This window comes from Scyliorhinus torazame, chromosome 15, assembly GCF_047496885.1.
Source record: "Scyliorhinus torazame isolate Kashiwa2021f chromosome 15, sScyTor2.1, whole genome shotgun sequence".
Taxonomy (NCBI): Eukaryota; Metazoa; Chordata; class Chondrichthyes; order Carcharhiniformes; family Scyliorhinidae; genus Scyliorhinus; species Scyliorhinus torazame.
The window spans coordinates 176248826-176261601 of NC_092721.1; positions in this window are offsets into that span (position 1 = coordinate 176248826).

Below are 12776 nucleotides of genomic sequence, written 5' to 3' on the forward strand. Positions count from 1 at the left end.
GAGCATGTCCCAGTCTCCGATGGACATTGCTGAGGCGCTGCGGAGCATGTCCCAGTCTCTGGTGGACATTGCTGAGGCGCTGCGGAGCATGTCCCAGTCTCCGATGGACATTGCTGAGGCGCTGCGGAGCATGTCCCAGTCTCCAGTGGACATTACTGAGGCGCTGCGGAGCATGTCCCAGTCTCCGATGGACATTACCGAGGCGCTGCGGAGCATGTCCCAGTCTCAGGTGGACATTGCTGAGGCGCTGCGGAGCATGTCCCAGTCTCCGATGGACATTGCTGAGGCGCTGCGGAGCATGTCCCAGTCTCCAGTGGTCATTGCTGAGGCGCTGCGGAGCATGTCCCAGTCTCCGATGGACATTGCTGAGGCGCTGCGGAGCATGTCCCAGTCTCCGATGGACAATGCTGAGGCGCTGCGGAGCATGTCCCAGTCTCTAGTGGACATTGCTGAGGCTATGAGGAGCATGTCCCAGTCTCCGATGGACATTGCTGAGGCGCTGCGGAGCATGTCCCAGTCTCTGGTGGACATTGCTGAGGCGCTGCGGAGCATGTCCCAGTCTCCGATGGACATTACCGAGGCGCTGCGGAGCATGTCCCAGTCTCTGGTGGACATTGCCGAGGCGCTGCGGAGCATGTCCCAGTCTCTGGTGGACATTGCCAAGGCGCTGCGGAGCATGTCCCAGTCTCTAGTGGACATTGCCGAGGCGCTGCGGAGCATGTCCCAGTCTCCGATGGACAATGCTGAGGCGCTGCGGAGCATGTCCCAGTCTCTAGTGGACATTGCTGAGGCGCTGCGGAGCATGTCCCAGTCTCCGATGGACATTGCTGAGGCGCTGCGGAGCATGTCCCAGTCTCCGATGGACAATGCTGAGGCGCTGCGGAGCATGTCCCAGTCTCTGGTGGACATTACCGAGGCACTGCGGAGCATGTCCCAGTCTCGGATGGACATTGCTGAGGCGCTGCGGAGCATGTCCCAGTCTCCGATGAACATTGCTGAGGCGCTGCGGAGCATGTCCCAGTCTCCGGTGGACATTGCTGAGGCGCTGCGGAGCATGTCCCAGTCTCCGATGGACATTGCTGAGGCGCTGCGGAGCATGTCCCAGTCTCCAGTGGTCATTGCTGAGGCGCTGCGGAGCATGTCCCAGTCTCCGATGGACATTGCTGAGGCGCTGCGGAGCATGTCCCAGTCTCCGATGGACATTGCTGAGGCGCTGCGGAGCATGTCCCAGTCTCCGGTGGACATTGCCGAGGCGCTGCGGAGCATGTCCCAGTCTCTGGTGGACATTGCCGAGGCGCTGCGGAGCATGTCCCAGTCTCTGGTGGACATTGCCGAGGCGCTGCGGAGCATGTCCCAGTCTCCGATGGACATTGCCGAGGCGCTTCGGAGCTTGTCCCAGTCTCTGGTGGACATTGCCGAGGCGCTGCGGAGCATGTCCCAGTCTCCGATGGATGTTTCCGAAGCGCTGCGGAGCATGTCCCAGTCTCAGATGGACATTGCTGAAGCGATGCTGGGAAAAAAAGAGTGGATTGGATGAGTGGGCGGGCCTTGTCCACATAATTTGGGACCCACTGGACGTAATACAAAAAGAACCCCAGGCATCGTTTGAGGGCCTTGGGGCAGTGGGGGAGGGGGAGTTCCATGAGAGGGCGCATGCGGTCGGGATCGGGCCCCAGAACTCCGTTCTGGACCATATAGCCGAGGATGGCTAAGCGGTTTGTGCTGAACACATACTTCTCCTTGTTGTAAGTGAGGTTGAGCAGAGTGGCGGTGTGGAGAAATTTGGCAAGGTTGGCGTCATGGTCCTGCTGATTGTGGCCGCAGATGGTGACAATCTCACGGTATGGGAAAGTGGCCCGCAGCCCGTACTGGTCGACCATTCGATCCATTTCCCGTTGGAAAACATTTCCCGTTGGTGACGCCAAAAGGAACCCTGAGAAAGTGGTAAAGACGGCCATCTGCCTCGAAGGCAGTGTATGGGCGGTCCACCTTACGGATAGGGAGCTGGTGGTAGGCGGATTTAAGGTCCACAGTTGAGAAGACCTGGTACTGTGCAATCTGATTGACCATATCAGATATGCATGGGAGGGGGTACGCGTCGAGCTGCTATTGATGGTCTGGCTGTAGTCCACGACAATTCTGTGCTTCTCCCCAGTTTTGACCACTACCTCTTGGGCTCTCCAGGGGCTTTTGCTGGCCTCGATGATGTCTTCCCGAAGCAGTCGCTGGACTTCGGACCTGATGAAGGTCCTGTCCTGGGCGCTGTACCGTCTGCTCCTGGTGGCGACGGGTTTGCAATCTGGGGTTAAGTTTGCAAATAGGGAAGGTAGGTCGACCTTTAGGGTCACGAGGCCGCACACAGTACGGGGTGGTAGGGACCCGCCAAATTTCAATGTTAGGCTCTGGAGGTTGCACTGGAAGTCCAGGCCGAGAAGCAAGGCAGCGCAGAGGTTGGGGAGGACGTAGAGGCGGAAGCCGGTAAGCTCCACGCCCTGGACAGTGAGAGTGGCTATGCAGTACCCCCGGATCGCCACGGAGTGGGACCCGGAGGCCAGAGAGATTCTCTGATTGGTGGAGTGTACCGCGAGGGAGCAGCGCCTTACCGTATCGGGATGAATGAAGCTCTCGGTGCTCCCAGAATCCAGCAGGCAGGAGATCTCGTGCCCATCGATTTTCACGCTTGTAGAGGCGGTTGCTAGGTTGTGTGGGCGAGACTGGTCAATCGTAACCGAGGCGAGACGCGGCTGATCGTCGATGGTGGCAGACGATGGGGTGCCCGGGGGGCATGGGTCCTGGTAAGATGGCGGCGCCCACGGGCCGCACGTGCCGTGCGGGAAAAAGATGGCGGCGCTTGATGTTCCTGGGAAGGACAAGATGGCGGCGCCACAGGCCGCACGTGGTCCGAGGAGGGGAAGATGGCGGCGCCCACTGGCCGTATGCGGGGGGGGGTTGGAGCAATAGCGGCGACTGAACGGGCCTGGCACACCACCATGAAGTGCCCCTTCTTGCCGCAGGCCTTGCAAAGGGCGCTCCGGGCTGGGCAGCGTTGTCGGGGGTGTTTTGGCTGCCCACAGAAGTAACATTTGGGGCCCCGGGGTTGGTTGGCTGCCGCGCGGCACAGGCGTGGGGTTGGCTGAGTGGGGCCCCCGATGGGGCGGCTGTCTGCGGAGTCCACGATGCGTAGGAGGGGTGGGCTGCGCGGCCGGGGGTGTAGGCCTGGATGTTGCGCGTGGCGACCGTCAGCGAGAGCTTTTTGGTTGCCGCGAGGTCGAGCGTGGCCCCTTCTAAAAGGTGTTGGCGGATGTAATCTGACCCTATCCCAGTAACAAAAGCGTCCCTCATAAGCAAGTTCGAGTGTTCCGTGGCCGTGACGGCCTAACATTCACAGTCTCTGACTAGGGGAATTAGAACACACCAGAGTCTTCTACTGACTCATCAGGGAGTTGACTGCGCGTGGAGAGGATGTGGCTGGCATAAAGCGTGTTAGTCCGCTGAGCGCAGTTTTCTTTCAGTAGCGCCATGGCTTCGTCGTAGTTCGGCGCGTGGGTAGAGGATCTGAATCTTCTGAGCTTCCGGAATTGGGTCTGGTGCAGACCTGATGTAAGCTTCGAAACAGGCTAGCCAATGTTCAAAGTCCTTTTTGGCGTTGCCTGATTGCGGATCCAGCTGCAGGCGATCCGGCTTGATGCGGAGGTCCATCTTCTGAAAACTTTAGTGTAATAAATTGATGCACGATCAATTACACAAAGATGAGAGTTGGATGCAATCGAAGCTTTATTACACTAAGATGTGTGGCCTCCTACAGCAGCTGGCGAAATGGCTGCTGTATGGGGAGCACACATATTTATACTCCGCCTACTGGGCGGAGCCAGCAGGCAGTGAACTACCCCCGTACCTGTAGTACAGGGCCTTACCACTAATCACCTAATATATACATCAGTGGAGATTACCACAATTATTTCAGTCAACTAGATCCAAATCTGTCACTGTATCAAGCAGAAAACATTCTAAAATGGAGAATTAAACTGTTAAGCAATGGAAACTCGCCCAACTTCACAGATGAATACTGATAGCAGTTTTTAAAATTATATCCAGGTTTAGATTAGTGACCCCCCCCCCCCCCCCCCGAGGTGTTTTTCCCTTTTCCTGGTGATACTGGTTTAATTCCAAATAGTCCCAAAGTATCAGAATTCATATTGTAGCAGGCCAATCAAACGGAAGGTAGTGAACAAAGAGATTCATTCATTGCAACTGCCTTTGACCTTTGGCCCTGGACTGTGTCCTGAAATTTGCCTGCTGTGCCTTGACAAAATTGTGTCTGACTGCTAATCCGACTGGAACTCTGTGGGGAATGGGAGAAACCATCTCGGACTTGATGCCAGACAAGAGTAATCACAAAACAGACCAATTAGTGTTTGACGTGAGTTAACATTGGCCCAGTAGTTACGGTTTACAGTACTACCTTGTTGTTTCTTATCCATGTGTCATGCTGTTACTCAGTTAGGAATCAACACTGACTATAGCTGCAACTATTTTTCCTACCCACAGCAGTTGTGTTTTCCATTCAATGATGCCTTTCCCCGGTGTCTCACTGCAAGTGCCTGACGGATGGTTTTGTCGGCAGTGCTAAGTGTGTGAGAGAGGCCAGGTGAATATGGAGTTTTGCCTTAATGGAAGTTCAGATTGCACTATTGGACAGGATTTGTTTCCTTCTAAACCGAATACTTGTATGAAGTGAGTAAGAGCAGTTTGATTCCTGACAAAGATTGGCGTTAGTGGGAATCTTAACACTATCTACATTTTTTAAGTTAGACATAAGAGAATGATGGTGCATTGAAGTTTCTACCTCTGTAACATTATCTGTCTCCACCTCCGCTTTAACTCCTCTGTTGCTGTAATCATCATTCACGAATCCTCATTCAAAGCTCCGAAACCTAGGACTTGGCTCCTCCCTCTGCAACTGGATCCTCAACTTTATGAACCGTAGACCACAGGAGATACAAAAGTCTGTGAATGCGCACTAACAGATTCAAAAACAGTTTCATCCCCACTGTTACCAGACTCCTAAATGACCCTCTTATCTCTTCACATATCTACTCAGTAGTACTGCACTCCTGTATGTTTCTGATGTCTCTGTCTATTTTTTTAATATAAATTTAGAGTGCCCAATTTATTTTTTCGAATTAAGGGGCAATTTAGCATGGGCAATCTGCCTACCCTGCACATCTTTAGGTTGTGGGGACAAAACCCACGAAGACACGTGCAAACTCCACGCGGACAGTGACCCAGAGCTGGGATCAAACCTGGGACCTTGGTGCCGTGAGGCAGCAGTGCTAACCACTGCGCCACTGTGCTGCCCTACCTGTGTCTATGCATTTACATTGTATATTTTATGTTTGCCCTATGTATTTTCTTTTCATGTACGGAATGATCTGTCTGACCTGTACTTAAAGAACAATACTTTACACTGTACCGAGGTACACGTGACAATAAAGAACTCCAATCCAATCCAATCGTGCTGCTGCTACCTTTAGACTTGACTGCTCGAATGCTAAGCTGGTCGCTTTGCATCCTCGGTAAAGTTGAGCTCATCTAAAACACGGCTGCCCCCATCCTAACTGGCATCAAATTCGCCCATCATCCTTTTCGTCACTGATCCACACTGGCTCTGGGCCAAGTGATGCCTCCATTTTAAAATTCTCATTCTTGTTTTCAAATCCCTCCTTGACCCTCCCCACTTCTAAATCCTTCTCCAGGCCTACAACATTCCTCGCTTCTCCCATTCTGGTCTCTTGCACATCCACAATTTTCATCACTCTACCGTTGTTGGTTGTATTTTCAGCTTCCTATGCCCAAAGCTCGGGAATTCTTTCCCTAGATCTCTGCATCTCTTCCTCTCTCCATGTTAAGACAACTTTTGTAGTGTGAAGGGTAATTTAAATAGACATTCGATATCATCAGTGATGTAAGATCACATGACAAGAGAGTATGCTGAGAGATAGTTCTATGTAAAGCCTTGTGCTAAGCTTGGACATAGTTAGAAGATTGTTTAATAAAAGTTAAGGGTTACCAACTGCTCTAGCAGTCTCTTTTGATCCTAACCAAGAGCAACCTCAGCTAAGGCCCCCAAACTTAAAAATGCTTTATGAATGCAAGTTATTGCTGGTGTTGTGATGTATGGAGAGTACAAGATGTGGGATATTGTAGAACTTTGGCGTTACCTGGTGGAGACTCTTTTGTATTGGGTTCCTGTAGAATATAGAACATAGAACATAGAAAAATACAGCACAGAACAGGCCCTTCGGCCCACGATGTTGTGCCGAACCTTTGTCCTAGATTAATCATAGATTATCATTGAAATTACAGTGCAGAAGGAGGCCATTCGGCCCATTGAGTCTGCACCAGCTCTTGGAAAGAGCACCCTGCCCAAAGTCAACACCTCCACCCAACACTAAGGGCAATTTTTGGACACTAAGGGCAATTTATCATGGCCAATCCACCTAACCTGCACATCTTTGGACTGTGGGAGGAAACCGGAGCACCCGGAGGAAACCCACGCAGACACGGGGAGGATGTGCAGACTCCGCACAGACAGTGACCCAAGCTGGAATCGAACCTGGGACCCTGGAGCTGTGAAGCAATTGTGCTATCCACAATGCTACCGTGCTGCCCTTAAGAGCAAATAAATCTACACAATTGTGTAGTGGATGATTTTGGTGGTGGAGCAGCAATAGGCCACACTGTGATATCAGACAGGGGGTGTGACATTGCAACAACAAGAGCATTATATTTATATAGCCTTTAAGGCAATAAAACACCTCAAAGGGTTTCACATGAGTATTATAAAACAAAATCTGATCCCAAGCCGCAGAAGGAGATATGAGGACAGATAACCAGAACAATTTAAGCAACGTTCTAAATGAGAAAAGCAGAGACAGAGCAGAACGAGGCCGTTCGGCCCATCGCGGCTACACTGGCCCTCTGAAAGAGCATCCTGCCCAACCCCACTCTCCCACCCTATCCCCGTAATCCTGGACACTAAGGAGCAATTTTAGAATAGCCAATCCACCTAACCCGTACATCTTTGGACTGTGGGAGGAAACCGGAATACCCGGAGGAAACCCACGCACACACGGGGAGAACGTGCAAATTCCACAGTCACCCAAGGCCAGAATTGAACCCGGGTCCCTGGCATTGTGAGGCAGCAGTGCTAACTGTGCAGCGATTAAAATTAAGGGATGCTTCAGAGGCCAGAATTCGCCAAGTGTCAATGTCTCAGGGTGGAGCTGGTGGAGGTTACAGAGATAGGGAGAGGCAAGACCATGAAGGGATTTGAAAACAAGGTTGAGAATCTTGCTTGACTAGGAGCCAACAAGATCGGTGAATGGGTCTTAATGTGAGTTAGGACACAGGCAACAGAGTTACTTTGAGACCTTCAGTGGTCATGAAAGATGCTCTGCAGATGCAAGTCTTTCCTTTCTTCCTTTTGGAACACCTCAAGTTGATGGCGGGTAGGACGGGGAGACTGGCACTGGAATAATGAGGTTTTCAGGTAATAAGAGGTATAGTTGAGAGTTTCAGCAGCAGTTGAGCTAAGGCTGGGTTGAGTCAATAATATCATGGAGGTGGAAACAGGAGGTCAGAATGACAGCAAATGATGTGGGGTTGAAAGATCACATCAGTGCCAAATATGAGGCAAAGGTTGCAAAATGCTACCAGGTAGAAGGTTCAGATCAATGACTCGGAAAGAGAATTGATGGCAGGGACTGAAACCATTGACAATTTAAAGGCAAAGGACGAGTCAGAGGAGGTGCTGATAAAGCAGAGTTGTGTGTCGTCAGTGTGCACGTGGAAACCATGTATTCAGATGATGTCTGGATCATAATCTGGGATATGGTCACTCAAGATGCAATAATAGATAGATCAGGACACGGAGGTGATACAGAAGGGGAAGAGTGAGTGCTCATTGACAGACCTCACAGGTATAGGGTAACTCTGAGTTATTGGAGTTGTCCACTGCACACCTACTTAACAGGTGCACAATGGCACAATGAATAAAGGGGCCTCTCAAGAAAATGAGAAGCGGGTAGACGACAAGAATAGAAATGTAAATATCTACTTGAAAAGGAATTATATGCAGGTCTGTGGAGAAAGAGAAAAGTGGTGGGACTAATGGGATAGTTTAATCAAGCAGTAAGAATAATTAACCATCTGTTCCATAAGAACCAATGATTCCATTACATCTGGAGCAATAGGGAATTCTGCAGTCAGAGGTATAGGTAGCTTTTTTTCAATTGTGACCCAGGGTTTCAAGTAGTATCCCTCGTGTCAGAATCATAGAATAATTACTGCACAGCTGAGGCATATGGCACCTTGTGCTCAGACTGGCTCTCAAGAAGAACAATGCACCTCGTGTCACTCCCCTGCCTTTTCTTCGGAGCCTGACAAATGTTTCCTTTCAAGATAATGATCCATTTTCCTTTTGAATGCTATGATTGATTCTGCCTGACTTCCGGGTGCGGCGATGCGGAGCTAAGCCGCACATTTCGGCGGCTCCCGCTAGAACGGACTTTTGGGCTCTCCAGAGGAGCCCCAACGGAAATTTTTTGACGACTTCCCGTGTGGGAAGGTGAGAGCAAGGTCCCCCTTCCATAGTGTCTGGAGTGGACCAGAAGTGGAGCGGTAAAAAAAAAGCGGCTTTGGAGCAGCGACAGAAACGAGGGGGGAAAAACAAGATGGCGGAGGGCGGAGATCGAGCAGCATAGGGGCCGGAGCAGCAGGTGTTTCTCAGGTGCTGCGGGGAGGAGCTTAAAAAAGAGGTGCTGGCGCCACTGCTGACGGCGATCGAGGGGCTGAAGGAGACCCAGAAGGCCCCAGGGGTAGAGATCCGAGAGGTGCAGGAAAAAGTCACCGAGAACGAGGACGAGATCTTGGGCCTGGCGGTGAGGATGGAGGCGCACGAGGCGCAGCACACGAGGTGGGCCGAAAGATTCGAGGACCTGCTCCCCCCGGGGAGGGACAGAGAGGGGGAAAGATATAGAGGGGGATAGAGAGATATATAGAGGGGGAATAGAGAGAGATATAGAGGGAGATAGAGAGATATATAGAGGGGGATTAGAGGGATATATAGAGGGATATATAGAGGGGGATAGAGAGATATATAGAGGGGGATAGAGGGATATATAGAGGGGGATAGAGGGATATATAGAGAGATATATAGAGGGGGATAGAGGGATATATAGAGGGGGATAGAGAGATATATAGAAGGGGATAGAGGGATATACAGAGGGGGATAGAGGGATATATAGAGGGGGATAGAGAGATTTGGAAGGGGATAAAGAGATATATAGAGGGGGGGAAAGAGGGATATATAGATGGGGATATATAGAGGGGGATAGAGAGAAAAAAAGAGAAAGATTCGAGGACCTGGAGAACAGGTCGAGGAGGAAGAATCTTCGGATTCTGGGTCTCCCTGAGGGGGTGGAGGGGGCCGATGCCGGGGCATATGTGAGCATGATGCTCCATTCGCTGATGGGTGCGGAGGCCTCTCCGAGCCCCCTGGAGCTAGATGGGGCTCACCGGGTCCTGGCAAGGAGACCCAAGGCCAACCAGCCGCCAAGGGCGATAGTGGTGAGGTTTCATCGTTTCGTGGACAGAGAGTGTGTCCTGAGATGGGCCAAGAAGGAGCGGAGCAGTAGATGGGAGAATGCGGTGATCCGAATCTACCAGGACTGGAGCGCGGAGGTGGCAAAGAAGAGAGCTGGTTTTAATCGGGCCAAGGCGGTGCTGCATAGGAAGGGGGTGAGATTCGGAATGCTGCAGCCAGCGCGACTGTGGGTCACATTTCGGGATCGACGCCACTACTTTGAAACGCCTGAAGAGGCTTGGACCTTTATCCAAACTGAAAAGTTGGACTCAAACTGAGGGTCTGTGGTTGTGGGGGGGATGCCGATTGTATACAGGGTTTTTCAATATGCGTAAGGAATGTTTCCCGGGTGGGGTGATGGATGGGGATGGGGGAAGAGATTTGATGGGGAGACTGTGGGGAATGTGGGCGCCGGTGCTGGAGGGAGGGGAGGCCCGGGGATGGGGGAATTGGGATAAGGCTGCAACAGGAGCTGCGCCACAGGGGGCGGGGCTGGCTCAGGAAAGCGAGGGCTTTTTCCCGCGTTAGGGAAGTGTGGAGGGGGGGGATGGAGGAGCGCAAGGAGGAGGGGGGATTTCCACATGGGGGGGGGGGGTCAACGCGAAGGCGGGGGAAGCCGGCGTCAGCAGGAGCCAGCTGACTTATGGGAGTGTATTGGGGGGAGCAAAAGAGCTAGATTCGGACCTAGCGGGGGGAGGGGGAGGGGGGGGAGGGGGGAAAATAGGGTTGCTGCTGCATTGGGCAAGGGGGAACTGAAAACGGAAGAGGTGGTCGGGGCGGGGGTTCCCCGTCTGGGGGACTGGTGGGTGCGGGAGACGCGGACACGGGACTGGCCTAAAACAGGAGATGGCTAGTCGGCAGGGGGGGCGGGTGGGAAGCCCCCCAATCCGGCTGATAACGTGGCATGTGAGGGGCCTGAATGGGCCGGTTAAGAGGGCCCGAGTGTTCGCGCACTTAAAGGGACTGAAGGCAGACGTGGTCATGCTTCAGGAGACACATTTGCAGGTGGCAGACCAGGTCAGGTTAAGAAAGGGATGGGTAGGACAAGTATTTCATTCGGGGCTGGATGCGAAGAATAGAGGGGTGGCAATATTGGTGGGCAAGCGGGTATCGTTTGAGGCCAAGAACATAGTAGTGGACAATGGAGGTCGATATGTGATGGCGAGCGGTAGGTTGCAGGGGACGTGGGTGGTATTGGTAAATGTATACGCCCCGAACTGGGACGATGCTGGATTTATGAAGCGTATGTTGGGGCGCATTCCGGACCTGGAGGTAGGAAGCTTGATAATGGGGGGGATTTTAACACAGTGTTGGACCCAGCATTAGATCGTTCCAGATCTAGGACCGGGCGAGGCCGGCTGCGGCCAAGGTGCTCAGGGGGTTTATGGACCAGATGGGGGGAGTGGATCCGTGGAGATTCGCCAGGCCTCTGGCCAGAGAATTTTCTTTTTTCTCCCACGTACACAAAGCCTACTCCCGGATAGATTTTTTTGTTCTGAGCAGGGCGCTGATACCGAAAGTGGAGGGAACGGAGTATTCGACCATAGCCATCTCAGACCATGCCCCGCACTGGGTGGAACTGGAGTTGGGAGAGGAGAGGAGAGGGACCGACGCCCGTTGTGGCGTTTGGATGTGGGATTACTGGCAGATGAGGAGGTGTGCGGGAGGGTACGGGGGTGCATTGAAAGGTATTTGGAGGACAACGACAACGGGGAGGTGCAGGTGGGGGTAGTATGGGAGGCGCTGAAGGCGGTGGTCAGAGGAGAGTTAATCTCCATTAGGGCTCACAGGGAGAAGAGAGAGGGCAGGGAAAGGGAGAGGTTAGTGGGGGAGATTTTAAGGTTGGACAGGAGATATGCAGAGGCCCCTGAAGAGGGACTACTTAGGGAGCGGCGAAGTCTCCAGACGGAATTCGACCTGTTGACCACAGGGAAGGCAGAGGCACAGTGGAGGAAAGCACAGGGGGCGACGAATGAGTATGGGGAGAAGGCGAGCCGGATGCTGGCACATCAGCTCCGTAAGAGGATGGGCAGCGAGAGAGATAGGTGGAGTCAAGGATGGAAGAGGAACTACGGTGCGGAGTGCGGTGAAGGTAAATGAGGCATTTAAGGCCTTCTATGAGGAACTGTACAGATCCCAGCCCCCAGCGGGGGAAGAGGGGATGTGACGATTTTTGGACCAACTGAGGTTCCCGAGGGTGGATGAGCAGGAGGTTGCTGGTTTGGGGGCACCAATTGGGTTGGAGGAGCTGATTAAAGGACTGGGGAGCATGCAGGTAGGGAAGGCCCCGGGACCGGATGGGTTCCCCGTTGAGTTCTACAGGAAGTACGTAGACCTGTTAGCCCCGTTGCTGGTGAGGACTTTCAATGAGGCAAGGGAGGGGGGGACCCTGCCCCCGAAAATGTCTGAGGCGATGATCTCTTTGATCCTAAAGCGGGATAAGGACCCACTGCAATGTGGGTCGTATAGGCCGATTTCGCTCCTTAACGTGGATGCCAAGTGGCTGGCAAAAGTGCTGGCTACGAGGATTGAGGACTGTGTCCCGGGGGTGATTCATGAGGACCAGATGGGATTTGTAAAGGGCAGGCAGCTAAACACCAATGTGCGGAGGCTCCTAAACGTGATAATGATGCCATCGGTGGAGGGAGAGGCGGAGATAGTGGCGGCTATGGACGCGGAGAAGGACTTTGACCGAGTGGAGTGGGAGTATCTTTGGGAAGTGTTGCGGCAGTTTGGGTTTGGGGAGGGGTTTATCAGTTGGGCTAAGCTCCTATATCGAGCCCCGGTGGCGAGTGTGGTTACGAATCGGCGGAAGTCGGAGTATTTTCGGCTGTATCGAGGGACGAGGCAGGGGTGCCCCCTGTCCCCCCTGTTGTTTGCATTAGCAATTGAACCTTTGGCCATGGCATTAAGGGAGTCCAGGAAATGGAGGGGGGTGGTCCGAGGGGGAGAGGAACATAGAGTGTCGCTGTATGCAGACGACCTGTTGCTGTATGTGGCGGATCCTATGGAGGGGATGGTGGAGGTCATGCAGATCCTAAGGGAGTTTGGGAACTTCTCAGGCTATGGGCTCAATGTAGGGAAAAGTGAGCTCTTCGTGGTGCATCCAGGGGACCAGGGAAGAGGGATA